The sequence below is a fragment of the Ranitomeya imitator genome, chromosome 5 (genome assembly GCF_032444005.1).
Source record: "Ranitomeya imitator isolate aRanImi1 chromosome 5, aRanImi1.pri, whole genome shotgun sequence".
In the NCBI taxonomy this organism is placed as follows: Eukaryota; Metazoa; Chordata; class Amphibia; order Anura; family Dendrobatidae; genus Ranitomeya; species Ranitomeya imitator.
Window position 1 is genome coordinate 148542668 of NC_091286.1, and position 14518 is coordinate 148557185.

General features: G+C 45.2%; 1 protein-coding gene across 3 annotated transcripts in view; it reads right to left on the reverse strand.

The window, feature by feature from the left end:
• The window catches only part of ANAPC1 (anaphase promoting complex subunit 1), a 314460-nt gene that overhangs the window by 199149 nt on the left and 100793 nt on the right, over positions 1 to 14518 (reverse strand). The gene's annotated exons all lie outside the window — the stretch shown is intronic.

Genomic DNA, 14518 nt, shown 5'->3' on the forward strand with positions numbered 1-14518 from the left:
ATGGTGTCCAGACTCCGGCTTTAGAGCCCAGAATTCCTACTCCGGATATGTTCTTTGGGGACAGATCCAAGTTTTTGAACTTTAAAACTAACTGCAAATTGTTTTTTGCTTATAAACCCCGTTCTTCAGGTGATCCCATTCAGCAGGTGAAAATCATCATATCCTTGCTGCATGGTGATCCGCAAGACTGGGCTTTTTCTCTTGAAACAGGGGATCCGGCATTATTGAATGTAGACGCATTTTTTCAAGCGCTCGGATTATTGTATGACGAACCTGACTCTGTAGAGCATGCTGAGAATACACTGTTGGCCCTGTGTCAAGGTCAGGAAGCGGCAGAGTTATACTGCCAGAAATTTAGAAAATGGTCTGTGCTCACTAAATGGAATGAAGAGGCTCTGGCTGCTATTTTCATAAAAGGTCTTTCTGAAACCCTTAAAGATGTTATGGTGGGCTTTCCTACGCCTGCCGGTTTGAACGAATCTATGTCTCTAGCCATTCAGATTGATCGGCGTCTGCGCGAGCGCAAAGTTGTGCACCATATGGCAGTATCCTCTGAGCATAGTCCTGAACCTATGCAATGTGATAGGATTTTGACTAGAATAGAACGGCAGGAATTCAGACGTCAGAATAGGCTGTGTTTTTACTGTGGTGATTCGGCTGATGTTATCTCTGATTGCCCTAAGCGTACTAAGAGAGTCGCTAGGTCTGTTACCATTAGTACTATACAGCCAAAATTTCTCTTATCTGTGACCCTGATTTGCTCATTGTCGTCCTTTTCTGTCATGGCATTTGTGGATTCAGGCGCTGCCCTGAACTTAATGGACTTAGAATTCGCCAGGCGCTGTGGTTTTTCCTTGCAGCTTTTGCAGAGCCCTATTCCTTTGAGGGGCATTGATGCTACACCCTTGGCTAAGGATAAACCTCAGTACTGGACACAGATGACTATGTACATGGCTCCTGCACATCAGGAAGATTGCCGATTTCTGGTGTTGCATAACCTGCATGATGTTGTTGTGCTGGGATTTCCATGGTTACAGGAACATGATCCGGTGCTGGATTGGAAAACTATGTCTGTGACTAGTTGGGGTTGTCAAGGGGTACATAGTGACGTTCCTTTGATGTCAATTTCCTCTTCCCCCTCTTCTGAGGTCCCTGAGTTTTTGTCGGATTTCCAGGATGTATTTGATGAGCCCAAGTCCAGTTCTCTTCCTCCACATAGGGACTGTGATTGTGCTATTAACTTGATTCCAGGTTGTAAGTTCCCTAAGGGCCGACTTTTCAATCTGTCTGTGCCAGAGCATGCTGCCATGCGGAGCTATGTTAAGGAATCTTTGGAGAAAGGGCATGTTCGGCCCTCTTCGTCACCATTGGGAGCGGGTTTCTTTTTTGTTGCTAAGAAGGATGGCTCCTTGAGACCCTGTATTGATTATCGTCTTCTTAATAAGATCATGGTCAAATTCCAATACCCCTTGCCTTTGCTTACTGATTTGTTTGCTCAGATTAAGGGGGCTAGTTGGTTTACTAAGATTGACCTCCGAGGGGCATATAATCTTGTTCGTGTTAAACAGGGTGACGAATGGAAAACTGCATTTAATACGCCCGAAGGCCATTTTGAATACCTTGTGATGCCATTTGGGCTCTCTAATGCTCCATCTGTGTTCCAGTCTTTCATGCATGATATTTTCCGCAATTATCTTGATAAATTCATGGTCGTATATTTGGATGATATTTTGATTTTTTCCAATGATTGGGAGTCTCATGTGAAGCAGGTCAGGATGGTGTTCCAGATCCTTCGTGATAATGCTTTATTTGTGAAGGGGTCTAAGTGCCTATTCGGAGTTCAGAAGGTCTCTTTTTTGGGTTTTGTTTTTTCTCCCTCGTCTATAGAAATGGATCCTGTTAAGGTCCAAGCTATTCATGACTGGATCCAACCCACATCTGTGAAGGGTCTTCAAAAATTTTTGGGCTTTGCTAATTTCTATCGCCGTTTCATTGCCAACTTTTCCAGTGTGGTTAAGCCCCTTACTGATTTGACGAAGAAAGGCGCTGATGTGACGAATTGGTCCTCTGAGGCTGTTGAGGCCTTTCAAGAGCTTAAACGCCGATTTACTTCTGCCCATGTTGCGTCAACCGGATGTTTCTCTTCCTTTTCAGGTTGAGGTCGACGCTTCTGAGATTGGGGCAGGGGCCGTCTTGTCTCAGAGGGAGTCTGATGGTTCTTTGATGAAACCGTGTGCTTTTTTTTCCAGAAAGTTTTCGCCTGTGGAACGCAATTATGATGTCGGCAATCGGGAGTTGTTGGCTATGAAGTGGGCGTTTGAGGAGTGGCGACATTGGCTTGAGGGAGCTAAACACCGTGTTGTGGTCCTGACCGATCATAAGAATCTGATTTACCTCGAGTCAGCCAAGCGGCTGAATCCTAGACAGGCTCGATGGTACCTGTTTTTCTCCCGTTTTGATTTTGTGGTCTCGTATCTTCCGGGATCTAAGAATGTTAAGGCTGATGCCCTCTCTAGGAGTTTTTCGCCTGATTCTCCTGGAGTCCTTGAGCCGGTTGGCATTCTTAGGGAGGGGGTGATTCTTTCTGCTATCTCCCCTGATTTGCGCCGGGTGCTTCAGGAATTTCAGGCTGATAGGCCTGACCGCTGTCCAGTGGGGAAGCTGTTTGTTCCTGATAGATGGACAAGTAAGGTAATTTCTGAGGTTCATTGTTCAGTGTTGGCTGTTCATCCTGGGATTTTTGGTACCAGAGATTTGGTTGCTAGGTCCTTTTGGTGGCCTTCCTTGTCTCGAGATGTGCGTGCTTTTGTGCAGTCCTGTGGGACTTGCGCCCGGGCCAAGCCTTGCTGTTCCCGCGCTAGTGGGTTGCTTTTGCCTTTGCCGGTCCCTGAGAGGCCCTGGACGCATATTTCCATGGATTTTATTTCGGATCTTCCTGTTTCCCAGAAGATGTCTGTTATCTGGGTTGTTTGTGACCGGTTCTCTAAAATGGTCCATTTGGTACCTTTGCCTAAGTTGCCTTCCTCCTCACATCTGGTTCCATTGTTTTTTCAGCATGTGGTTCGTTTGCATGGCATTCCGGAGAATATTGTGTCTGACAGAGGTTCTCAGTTTGTCTCTAGATTTTGGCGGGCCTTTTGTGCTAGGATGGGCATTGATTTGTCTTTTTCTTCGGCGTTTCATCCTCAGACTAATGGCCAAACTGAGCGAACTAATCAGACCTTGGAGACCTATTTGAGATGCTTTGTGTCTGCTGATCAGGATGATTGGGTGTCTTTCTTGCCGTTGGCCGAGTTTGCCCTTAATAATCGGGCTACTTCGGCTACTTTGGTTTCACCTTTCTTTTGTAATTTTGGTTTTCATCCTCGTTTTTCTTCTGGGCAGGTTGAGCCTTCTGATTGTCCTGGTGTTGATTCTGTGGTGGACAGGCTGCAGCAGATTTGGACTCATGTGGTGGACAATTTGACGTTGTCTCAGGAAAGGGCTCAACGTTTTGCTAACCGCCGTCGGCGTGTTGGTCCCCGGCTTCGTGTGGGGGATTTGGTTTGGTTGTCTTCTCGTCATGTTCCTATGAAGGTTTCTTCTCCTAAGTTTAAGCCTCGGTTTATTGGTCCTTATAAAATTTCTGAAATTATTAATCCGGTCTCTTTTCGTTTGGCTCTTCCAGCCTCTTTTGCCATTCATAATGTTTTCCATAGATCTTTGTTGCGGAGATATGTGGTGTCCGTTGTTCCCTCGGTTGACCCTCCTGCCCCGGTGATGGTTGAGGGAGAGTTGGAATATGAGGTTGAGAAGATTTTGGATTCTCGTTTTTCGAGGCGGAGGCTCCAGTATCTTGTCAAGTGGAAGGGTTATGGCCAGGAGGATAATTCTTGGGTTGTTGCCTCCGATGTCCATGCTACCGATTTGGTTCGTGCTTTTCACTTGGCTCGTCCTGATCGGCCTGGGGGTTCGGTGACCCCTCCTCAAGGGGGGGGGGGGGTACTGTTGTGAATTCCGTTCTTGGACTCCCACCGGTGGTTGTTAATGGCACTTTTGTGAATTCTGCCCTTGGGCTCCCTCTGGTGGTTTTGAGTGGAACTGCCGCTCCTTGGGTTTAGCTTTAGCAGCTGCTTTCACTAATCGTCTCTCCTGGCTCTGCTATTTAAATCTGGCTCTAGTCTTCAGCCTATGCCACTTGTCAATGTTTTCAGGCTGGATTCACATCTCTGCTTGGATTCTCCTGGTTTCCTGACCAGTTCTGCAAAGATAAGTTCTGGCTTTGCTCATTTCAGTCCACATGTTGTGGACTTATTGTTCTGTGCATTCTATATTTGTCCAGCTTGTCATTATGGATTTTTTCTGTTAGCTGAAAGCTCTGGGAAGCAGATTTACCCTCCACACCTTTAGTCAGGTGTGGAGATTTTGTAAACTCTGTGTGGATTGTTTTGTAGTTTTTATACTGACCGCACAGTATCCTTTCCTGTCTTATCTATCAAGCTAGACTGGCCTCCTATGCCAAAATCTGATTTCATCTCTGCGTATGTTATTTTCCCCTCCTCTCACCGTCAATATTTGTGGAGGGCTATCTTTCCTTTGGGGATTTTCTCTGAGGCAAGATCGGTTTCCTGTTTCCATCTTTAGGGGAAGTTAGATCTTAAGGTACCGTCACACATAGCGACGCTGCAGCGATACCGACAACGATCCGGATCGCTGCAGCGTCGCTGTTTGGTCGCTGGAGAGCTGTCACACAGACAGCTCTCCAGCGACCAACGATCCCGAGGTCCCCGGTAACCAGGGTAAACATCGGGTAACTAAGCGCAGGGCCGCGCTTAGTAACCCGATGTTTACCCTGGTTACCATCCTAAAAAGTAAAAAAACAAACGCTACATACTTACCTACAGCCGTCTGTCCTCGGCGCTCTGCTTCTCTGGTCTGGCTGTGAGCGCCGGGCAGCCAGAAAGCAGAGCGGTGACGTCACCGCTCTGCTTTCCGGCTGACCGACGCTCACAGCCAGAGCAGGAGAAGTGCAGAGCACAGCGCTGGAGGACAGACGGCTGTAGGTAAGTATGTAGCGTTTGTTTTTTTACTTTTTAGGATGGTAACCAGGGTAAACATCGGGTTACTAAGCGCGGCCCTGCGCTTAGTTACCCGATGTTTACCCTGGTTACCAGTGAAGACATCGCTGGATCGGTGTCACACACACCGATTCAGCGATGTCTGCGGGGATTCCAGCGACGAAACAAAGTTCTGGACTTTCTTCCCCGACCAGCGACAGCACAGCAGGGGCCTGATCGCTGCTGCCTGTCACACTGGACGATATCGCTAGCGAGGACGCTGCAACGTCACGGATCGCTAGCGATATCGTCTAGTGTGACAGTACCTTTAGGCTGTGCCGAGGGGTCTAGGGAGCGTCAGGTACCCCCCACGGCTATTTCTAGTTGCGCTGCTAGGTTCAGGGTCTGCGGTCAGTACAGATACCACCTCCTTCAGAGCTTGTCTCATGTTGTTCCTAAACCACCAGATCATAACAGATTTTTCCTTTTTTTTAGAGCACTTCTACTGAGGCACAAACTGGGCAGGAGCAGCGGAGTCAAGCTCCGGTGGGAAGACTGCAGCGGGTACGTATACAAGGCTGACTGTCCTCATTGTAATATTCTTGAATCTTCCTTTGTTTACACTCGTATTTCTTTAATTTTTTCTTCTGGAATCCGTTTGTATGTTGACTTTCGTATTCATGCCATTTCTCAGCATCTGTTCTCTCTCTTTTGCTTATGTGATTGAGCAAACTTTAATGATTTTCTTTAATTTTTAGGTTTCACGACGGGACGATGACCTTATCGACAACGACCTAATAACACTGGTCCAGGAGCGAGTTCCGTTGTGGGACAGCCGGGATCCACTGCATTCGATGAACAGCACGCTCCGCCGTTTATGGAATGAGGTGGCCCAAGCGTTGTGGGATGGCTGAGACCACGGGTCCGTAGTGCATTTGGTAAGTATTGCACTGCAGTGTGAAGCAGCAGAGACCTTGGCCATGCTCTCTTGACTGTGTGTGATGAAAGAAACTCTCCGGAGTTTCTCTCATCACACACAGTTGTCTGTGCACGGCAAAAAGTCCATTTCCTGACCATAATGTGTTGTTTTTTTTTTTTTGTTTTTGTTTTTTAACAGTGGACAAAGTAAAAAACGTTGGCGTTCGATGAAGGACCGCTTCAACAAAGACGTGCGCCAAGAGAGTCGTGCTGCCAGTGGTTCAGGAGCAAGGATCAGACCGTACAAGTATCATCGCGTGCTGTCATTTTTAAGACCGGTCCTTGTCCAGAGAACGTAAGTTTTTGTCACATGCTTTCGGTTGTATTGTATTGATATAATCTGTATTTTAAAATTCCACAGGATTTAGCATCTGGTTATTTTTTGGTATTAATTTTCTGTTTCCTTTTTCACAGCACACACAGCACGACTGTCAGCCCAGGTTCTGGAGCGGTCCTTCATCCGGCAGCCACGGACCCGTCCCAGCCATCCAGCAGCGCAGCAGCAGGTGGGCCTTCCACACTAACTGGAGACCAGGGAGCTGGCCCATCAGGTCTTCCCCTTTCGCAGTCCTCTTCCACTGCACCATTTTTTTGGGGCTCATCCCGGCAGCGACAGAGGGCTTCGGACATGTCACTCATGCCCGAGTTTTTGCACTTGAGCTCGGTTTTACACGAAGCAATCAAGGCTTTAGGTGACCGAATAGATGTTTCACATAACCTCTTGAATTGCCGTATCCAGGAGGTCACCAAAAGCCTTGATCAAGTGAAAGCCGACCTCCAGAGGCCAGCTCATCATTTTTTCAACCAAATTGAGCAGGGCATGTCGGAACACCTTAGCCCTGATCTCCAGCTCAGTGTGATGCAGGCCTGCAATGCTGCTTTTGTGCAGGCTATGCAGCAGAGTCGGTATTTACAGAAGACAGTGGCGGCATATCCAACTGTGCCGTCACTGTCACGATTAACCTCAATGCCGACCTCTGCTGCTTTCCACTGCACGGCCACCTCAATTCCTTCAACAGGCGGACTCCACTACAGCGCCAACACCATGACGAGTGCAGTTGGACATCCCACCGCCACCACCATAACAACCGCTGTTGCGGCTTGGATCTCCTCCACTGACACCACGATGCAGCAGGACCCTGGCGTGGCTTTTCGGACCGGCCCCACCACGATGCCGCGGGACCCTGCCATGGCTTTCAGGACCGCCCCCACCACGATGCAGCAGGACCCTGGCGTGGCTTTTTGGACTGGCCCCACCACGATGCAGCAGGACCCTGGCATGCCTTTACGGACCGGCCCCACCACGATGCAGCAGGACCCTGGCAGGGCTTTATGTACCCCACCACCACCACCACGACGCAGCAGGACCCTGGCATGGCTGTTCGCTCGACAAGCGCTATGGACTGTGAGACAGTGCAGCCGGACCCTGATGGGTCACCCGCCACCACGCTACAGCATATGAGCCCACCAAGACGTCCCCCTACCAGGCAAAACCAACAAAAAAAAACTCAAAAAAAAAAACTCTTAGTATTCCTCCCCCTTCACCTATCGATGTGTCTGTATTGTCAGTTTTGTCTCACCCTTCCAGTGCGTCTCAAGCCTCTCATGTGTCAAGCCCCATCCCCGAACTTCCAGACCCTTCTAGTTTCATTGCCCCTTCTCCTGCCACCTCTGCGTCATCCACGGTTAGCCAGGCCTCATTTCTTCACACCCCCCGATTACATCACTATACTCCAAGCCGACGCAGTAAAAAATAAATTATTTCAGTTGTTTGTTAACAAAATAAAAAAAAGTTTGATTTGCCACAATTATGTTTGGTCTATTGTGTCTATCGCCACCGGCAACACACACCGTGCGCTTAGAAACTGGGCCACATCATATCTCCAGTAGTTAAAAATACAAGACTGCAGCTATATGTGTCTTTAGTATACAGATATGAGGTGTGCCAAAAAATATAACATGTATCTCCATATTCTCTTTTTGTCTATGCCTAGTGTGCCAGTATGAAGAGAAAATGGTGGAAATACAGTGCAGACCTCTACTGAACAGGTCAGGTGTCAAAAAACTCATTAGTTATGACACCTGACCTGTTGAGTAGATAACTGCCTTGTGCATAATCTATTACACACCAATTGAGGTGACAATGGTTGTCATACGCTACATATCTATGCTCACCTGCCCATGTGTCAGAAATAGTGAATTCATGAGGCTGTATATGTTTATCATGAATTCATTATTTCTGACACCTGACTTGATGAGTATAGATAGCGTGACAGTGATTGTCTCTTCAGTTTGTGTCCATTGGATACATGAGAAGACAATCATGACACAATGACGTCAACAAGCTTACCAATAAAGCAACATGACTGCCATTATTAGCAGTGCGTGGCCAGTGTGGTATAACAGTATTTGTAAACCAAAACAAGGAGTGGAACAATTATAGGTAAATTATGATAACATAATAACTAGCACCTCTGCTTGTATCGCCCACTCCTGGTTTTGGATTACAAAAAATGATATTAAATACCGATCAAATACTGCCAGGTTTTGTACAACCTTGGTTTAGAGAGGAAAAAGATAGGAGACATGGTCAAAACAACCAACACTAAAGTTTATTAATGTGAAATATTATTTTCATTGTAGAAAATTACTGGTACAGATAAAGATACAACAGGACATTTACACAACAATGTCCTGCCATGACATCCGTCCAATATCTGAATCAAAAAAGGCAGCAAATTGGTCCCGCATGAGACCAACGGCTGCAGTTGACCGCAGCGGGTGATGCTGGAAATCAGGCAGTGGGTGTGCAACTGGTTCATCCAGTTCAATGTTGGGTCGCTCCTTAGTAATTATGTAATTGTGGAGAACCACACAGGCTTTGACCACCTCGTCAACTGTTTCCACTTTTAGATTTATGGCTGATGCAAGAATGCGCCATTTAGCGACCAGAATGCCAAAGGTACACTCTACTGTTCTTCGGGCCCTAGTCAGTCTGTAGTTAAAGATCCTTCTAGTGTGGTCCAAGTCCCGACTGGAATATGGCTTCAGTAGATTTTCACACATCTGGAAGGCCTCATCCCCAACCATAACAAATGGCAGCGGTGAACCTTGAGTGTTGGGGAGAGGCTGTGGAGGGGAAAAATTGAAATTGTTGCCATACACACGCCGGCCCATATCCGAGCTCTTGAAAGTCTGGGAATCATTGCCACGGCCAAAAGCTCCAATGTCCACGGCGATGAAGCGACAGTCCGCATCAGCTATTGCCATGAGCACTACAGAAAAATATTTTTTATAGTTGAAAAACTCCGATCCGGTTCTGGCAGGTTTGATAATGCGAATGTGCTTTCCATCCACCGCTCCTAAACAGTTGGGGAAATCACACACATTCCAGAATTTTTCAGCTATTTCAAGCCACATGTCCGCGGTGGGTAGGGGTATAAACTCATCACGGAGTACATTCCACAAAGCCCGACAGGTGTCCACAACTATTCCGGACAGGGTGGATATTCCAAGCCGTTATTGGAAGTGGAGGGATGATAAACTCTCCCATGTGGCAAGAAATCTAGAAGAAAAACACAAACAAAAAAACAACATTACAATCTATTCTTTTATGGTGTGGCTACAAAAAAAAAAAAAAAAAAAGGAGGAAAATACACAAAAAATACATGTCAGAATAACCTAAATTTGGACTGTCATTGGTTTAGATTTTGAACGTACCTTAATGTCACCAGCAGACGTTCCTTGGGTGGAATCGCTCTACGGAGCTGGGTGTCCTGTCGCCGTATGGCTCCTTGGACACGAGAAAGCAAATCCCGGAACGATTCTTGCGACATTCTCGTGTACTCCTGGAATTTCTCCGGGTTGGCATTCAGCTCGGCATAGAGCGTCTGATAGGCTCCACGGCTCTCACGCAGTTCAATAATGGGGTGCCTCCAAAAACGCCTACGTTGTCTCCTTCTCAATCTTTCGCGATTTTGGTCTTGCTCCCAAGCAAAAACACAGGCAAGAAACAGCTTGAAGCTGAAATCCAGGTTGAAATAATAGCTCTCCATGCGAAGATCCATCATGACACAGGATACAGTAGCAAGCTGTTAAAATTTCAGTAGCCCTAGGGTCTATATATAGAGATTCCATCATATACGCCCTCTCTAGTCCCATTGGTGGTGTCTGGTTATCTTGATTTATCTCTTGTGAAATTTCTCTTCTTGCGCTCCAAAAACGCAAACGCAGGAAAAAACGCATGTAAACGCGTACAAACGCTGCGTTTTTTTTTAGCCGCATGCGTTAACGCATGCGTCTAAAAAACGTTGCGTTTGTACACATTTACATGCATTTTTTCCTGGACTTGCAGATGCGGTTAAAACGCTGCAGATCAAAACGCAAGTGTGAAACCAGCCTAAGAGGCCGCTCACACTGCTGTCCGCCATATCTGATCTAATAGTGCAGATATCAGGGTACTGAGGTAAGAGGCTGCTCACACTGCTGTCTGCCATATCTGATTTAATAGTGGAGATATCAGGGTGCTGAGGTAAGAGGCCGCTCACACTGCTGTCTGCCATATTATCTAATAGTGCAGATTACCAGGGTGCTGAGGTAAGAGGCTGCTCACACCGCTGTCTGCCATATCTGATCTAATAGTGCAGATATCAGGGTGCTGAGGTTAGAGGCTGCTCACACTGCTGTCTGCCATATCTGATCTAATAGTGCAATTACCAGGGTGCTGAGGTAAGAGGCCGCTCACACTGCTGTCTGCCATATTATCTAATAGTGCAGATTACCAGGGTGCTGAGGTTAGAGGCTGCTCACACCGCTGTCTGCCATATCTGATCTAATAGTGCAGATATCAGGGTGCTGAGGTTAGAGGCTGCTCACACTGCTGTCTGCCATATCTGATCTAATAGTGCAATTACCAGGGTGCTGAGGTAAGAGGCCGCTCACACTGCGGTCTGCCATATCTGATCTAATAGTGGAGATATCAGGGTGCTGAGGTAAGAGGCCGCTCACACTGCTGTCTACCATATCTGATCTAATAGTGGAGATATCAGGGTGCTGAGGTAAGAGGCTGCTCACACTGCTGTCCGCCATGTCTAATCTAATAGTGCAGATATCAGGGTACTGCGGTAAGAGGCTGCTCACACTGCTGTCCCTCATATCTGATCTAATAGTGGAGCTACCAGGGTGCTGAGGTAAGAGGCAGCGCACATTAATGTGCACAATAATGTTCTCATCTAATTCTGGAACTTTTTAGATTTTATTTTTACTCATCTTTTGAGCTGGAGAACCTGCAATCACACTGTGGGTGCTGATGGGAGCGAATATGCTTTTCCACATCGCTCCAGTTTAGTGCTGCTGTCAAGATTTCGACAGCAGAATCTAAATTGCTAACATCAGAATTTGCCAGCAGCCAGCATTGGTTGCTTGTGAACCAGACTCAACTGAGCCCGCTCTAAACATGTGGACCATGGCATAGATGTACAGTTACATATATATGCACCAAAGGTTTAAAAGTATTTTGCAACCTATTTACTAACATTTGTTATATTCATTTTTTTTCTATTTCTTCAACGAAAGTGAAGCTACATCCTGCATATTATTAAATCTAGAGATCAACCAGGTATGGTGTAGAGGTTTGCCATATATATTGGTCACCATTCAAGCCTCTCTGTTGATTCCTACAAATTGCCCTGTACAGTAGCAGGAGACATTTCACTGTCCCTTCACAAAAGGATCTTTGTGATAAAAGTGATCCACTAAGCATTTGTGACACATTAGGTGGCCATTTGGAGAAGGAAACAAAACACCACCAGTGGGGTCCATATCAATAATTTAACAGCAATATCTAAACACAGAAGAGGGAAGCTTATACTAAATGCACCAAAAATTGTGCCCCAAAAAATAAGTAAATTGTGCCCTAATAAATTCACCACATTTATTAAGTGTTTTAGATACTTTTGCGCTTTGTGAGACAAAGAAGCATAACGCAGCGTAAAAGTGAGCATGTCCTTAATGAGACACCGTGCATCAAAAATTAACCAAAACTTAATTTTTCACAAATCAAGCCAACTAATAGGTGGTGTAAACTTAAACTAGACAGTGTAAAGATGATTTATCAAATAGCCTAAGCCTCTGTGATACATTTGGTACATTTTAAAACTATCTAATCTAAGGGTCCACTTACAAAAAATAAAACAAATTGACCAGCGCAATGAAACTGCCACCCATTAGTTAATATTTACTGGTTGGTGGTGCTTAGAAGTCTGCCTACGCACGCAGACTTCGCTGAACTGCAATAAATTGTTCTAAGTAGTGTGAGTCCTGTTTCATTGGCTGATCTCAACCGATTCACATTGCTAGCTTACCATGAAATGAGCAGTCCAAGAACATTTGCTCACGATAATCTTTCAGTGTAACTTTGCACTGTCTAAGAGTATGATAATACTGGTAAATATTCCTTATTGTTTTTTACACGATTTAACAGAATAACACTGGTCTACACAAAAAAAAAAATTTCTGGCATGGACTTTAAAGGGAACCTGTCACCCCGAAAATCGCAGGTGAGGTAAGCCCACCGGCATCAGGGGCTTATCTACAGCATTCTGAATGCTGTAGATAAGCCCCTGATGCCACTGGGCTTTCCTCACCCGCGATTTTCGGGGTGACAGGTTCCCTTTAAGAACAGTTTTAGACTAATTTGAGGGTGCTGAATTCAAATCTGATCTTATAATTTCTCTATCATATCACGTTTTTGTGCTATAGGTATATAGCCCATTTTCATGAATTCCATGATAAATATAAATAGTGTATGAAAAGTGCCGATTTATACGGTTCACTAAGGTAAATTTAGTTTTCATTTAGTCTCCCAATAAATATCTTTGTTTTCTTTGAACATGCATAATTCTCATTTGTTATGATAACACCCTTGTTTTCTGTGCTACTGGGACAGTAGAGCTACAGCAGAGCATTGGGTGAAAACTGAATGGCCTCAGCGACAGGGTTTGGCATCTGGCGATAAGAATGTCATCCATGATTCTCTAGTGTATAGGAAGGACATTATCTTTCCTCCCTTACACATAAAACTTCGATTGATGAAGCAGTTCGTCAAAGCTCTCAATCACAGTGGAGAATGCTTTAACTATATATGTTCAACTTTTCCTGGTCTTAGTGAAGAGAAGAAAAAGGCTGGAATATTTGATGGACCTCAAATAAGAACACTTATGAGAGACCCAAATTTTATCACATCAATGAATGAGACAGAAGAAAGAGCTTGGAATGCTATTTGTAATGTGGTGCAGAATTTTCTAGGGAATAAGAAAGCAGACAACTATGAAGAGATTGTGGAAGAGCTACTAATGAGTCTGCAAAAAATTGGATGTAGAATGAGTATCAAGATTCACTATTTACACACAGTCATTTGGACTTTTTTCCAGAGAACTTTGGGGATGTGAGCGAGGAACAAGGGGAGCGTTTTCATCAGGACATTAAAACAATGGAAGAACGGTATCAAGGCCGGTGGGACTCACATATGATGGCTGACTATTGCTGGAGCTTGATGAGAGACAATCCAGAAGCTGTACATCACAGATCAGCCAAGAAAAGAAAGTTCAAATAACTGCCATTTGTCATTCATCTGTGTGCCATATATATGTGTTTTTATATTTTGTAGTTTAATCCTGTAAGTATATTTGATTTGCTGTACATAGACTTTGTAATCTTTGTTATTCCTTGATTAAAAATATACCAAATGTAGTACCGAACATCATGTGTTTTTTATCATAAAACATTAGGAGTAATTTTCATCAAAAATTGAAAATATCTCGAAATCCTGATGTGATCGCCAAAAACGGAGTTCATATTCGTAATCAGCAGCCAAAATTGACTTAAAGTATGTTTTAAAACCTTTTGCCAGAAAAATTGCGTTGACCAATGTAATAGGTTGGGGGATCAATGCAGGAGACTGAAATGACTCAGCAGTCAAAGGGGCTGTTCTGGCAAAAGAAACATGTTTACAGTGACTTGGTATGTTAAAGCGATACTCATGGCCAGCACTTATCTGGATCTAGCATGAGCAGTTTTGGGTGTGTATTTACACCTAGAGACAGAAGAACCACAACTGCCTGTGACTGGCGGCCACAGTCAGTTGACATCCAGAGCGCCTGAACAGTGAAGTCACAAGATGGCATGCTGTGCAACTCACCCCGACCATGGTAGAGAAACACAGAACGCATTGGTCCTGCAGTATATTTCGGCTGTGTGCACACGATGCGGAATTGGTGCGGATCCACAGGGGATTTTTCCGCGCAGAAACGCTACAGTTCTGGACTGTGATTTACAGTACAATGTAAATCAATTGTAAAATAAAAAGGCAGTGCTAATGGTGCGGAAAAATCCGCATGAAAACCGCTGCGGATCAAAAGAATTAGCATGTTACTTCTTTTGTGCGGAACTGCAGCGTTTCTGACCCTTTCCATAATAGAAATCCGCAAGGGTAAAAAACGCAGAAA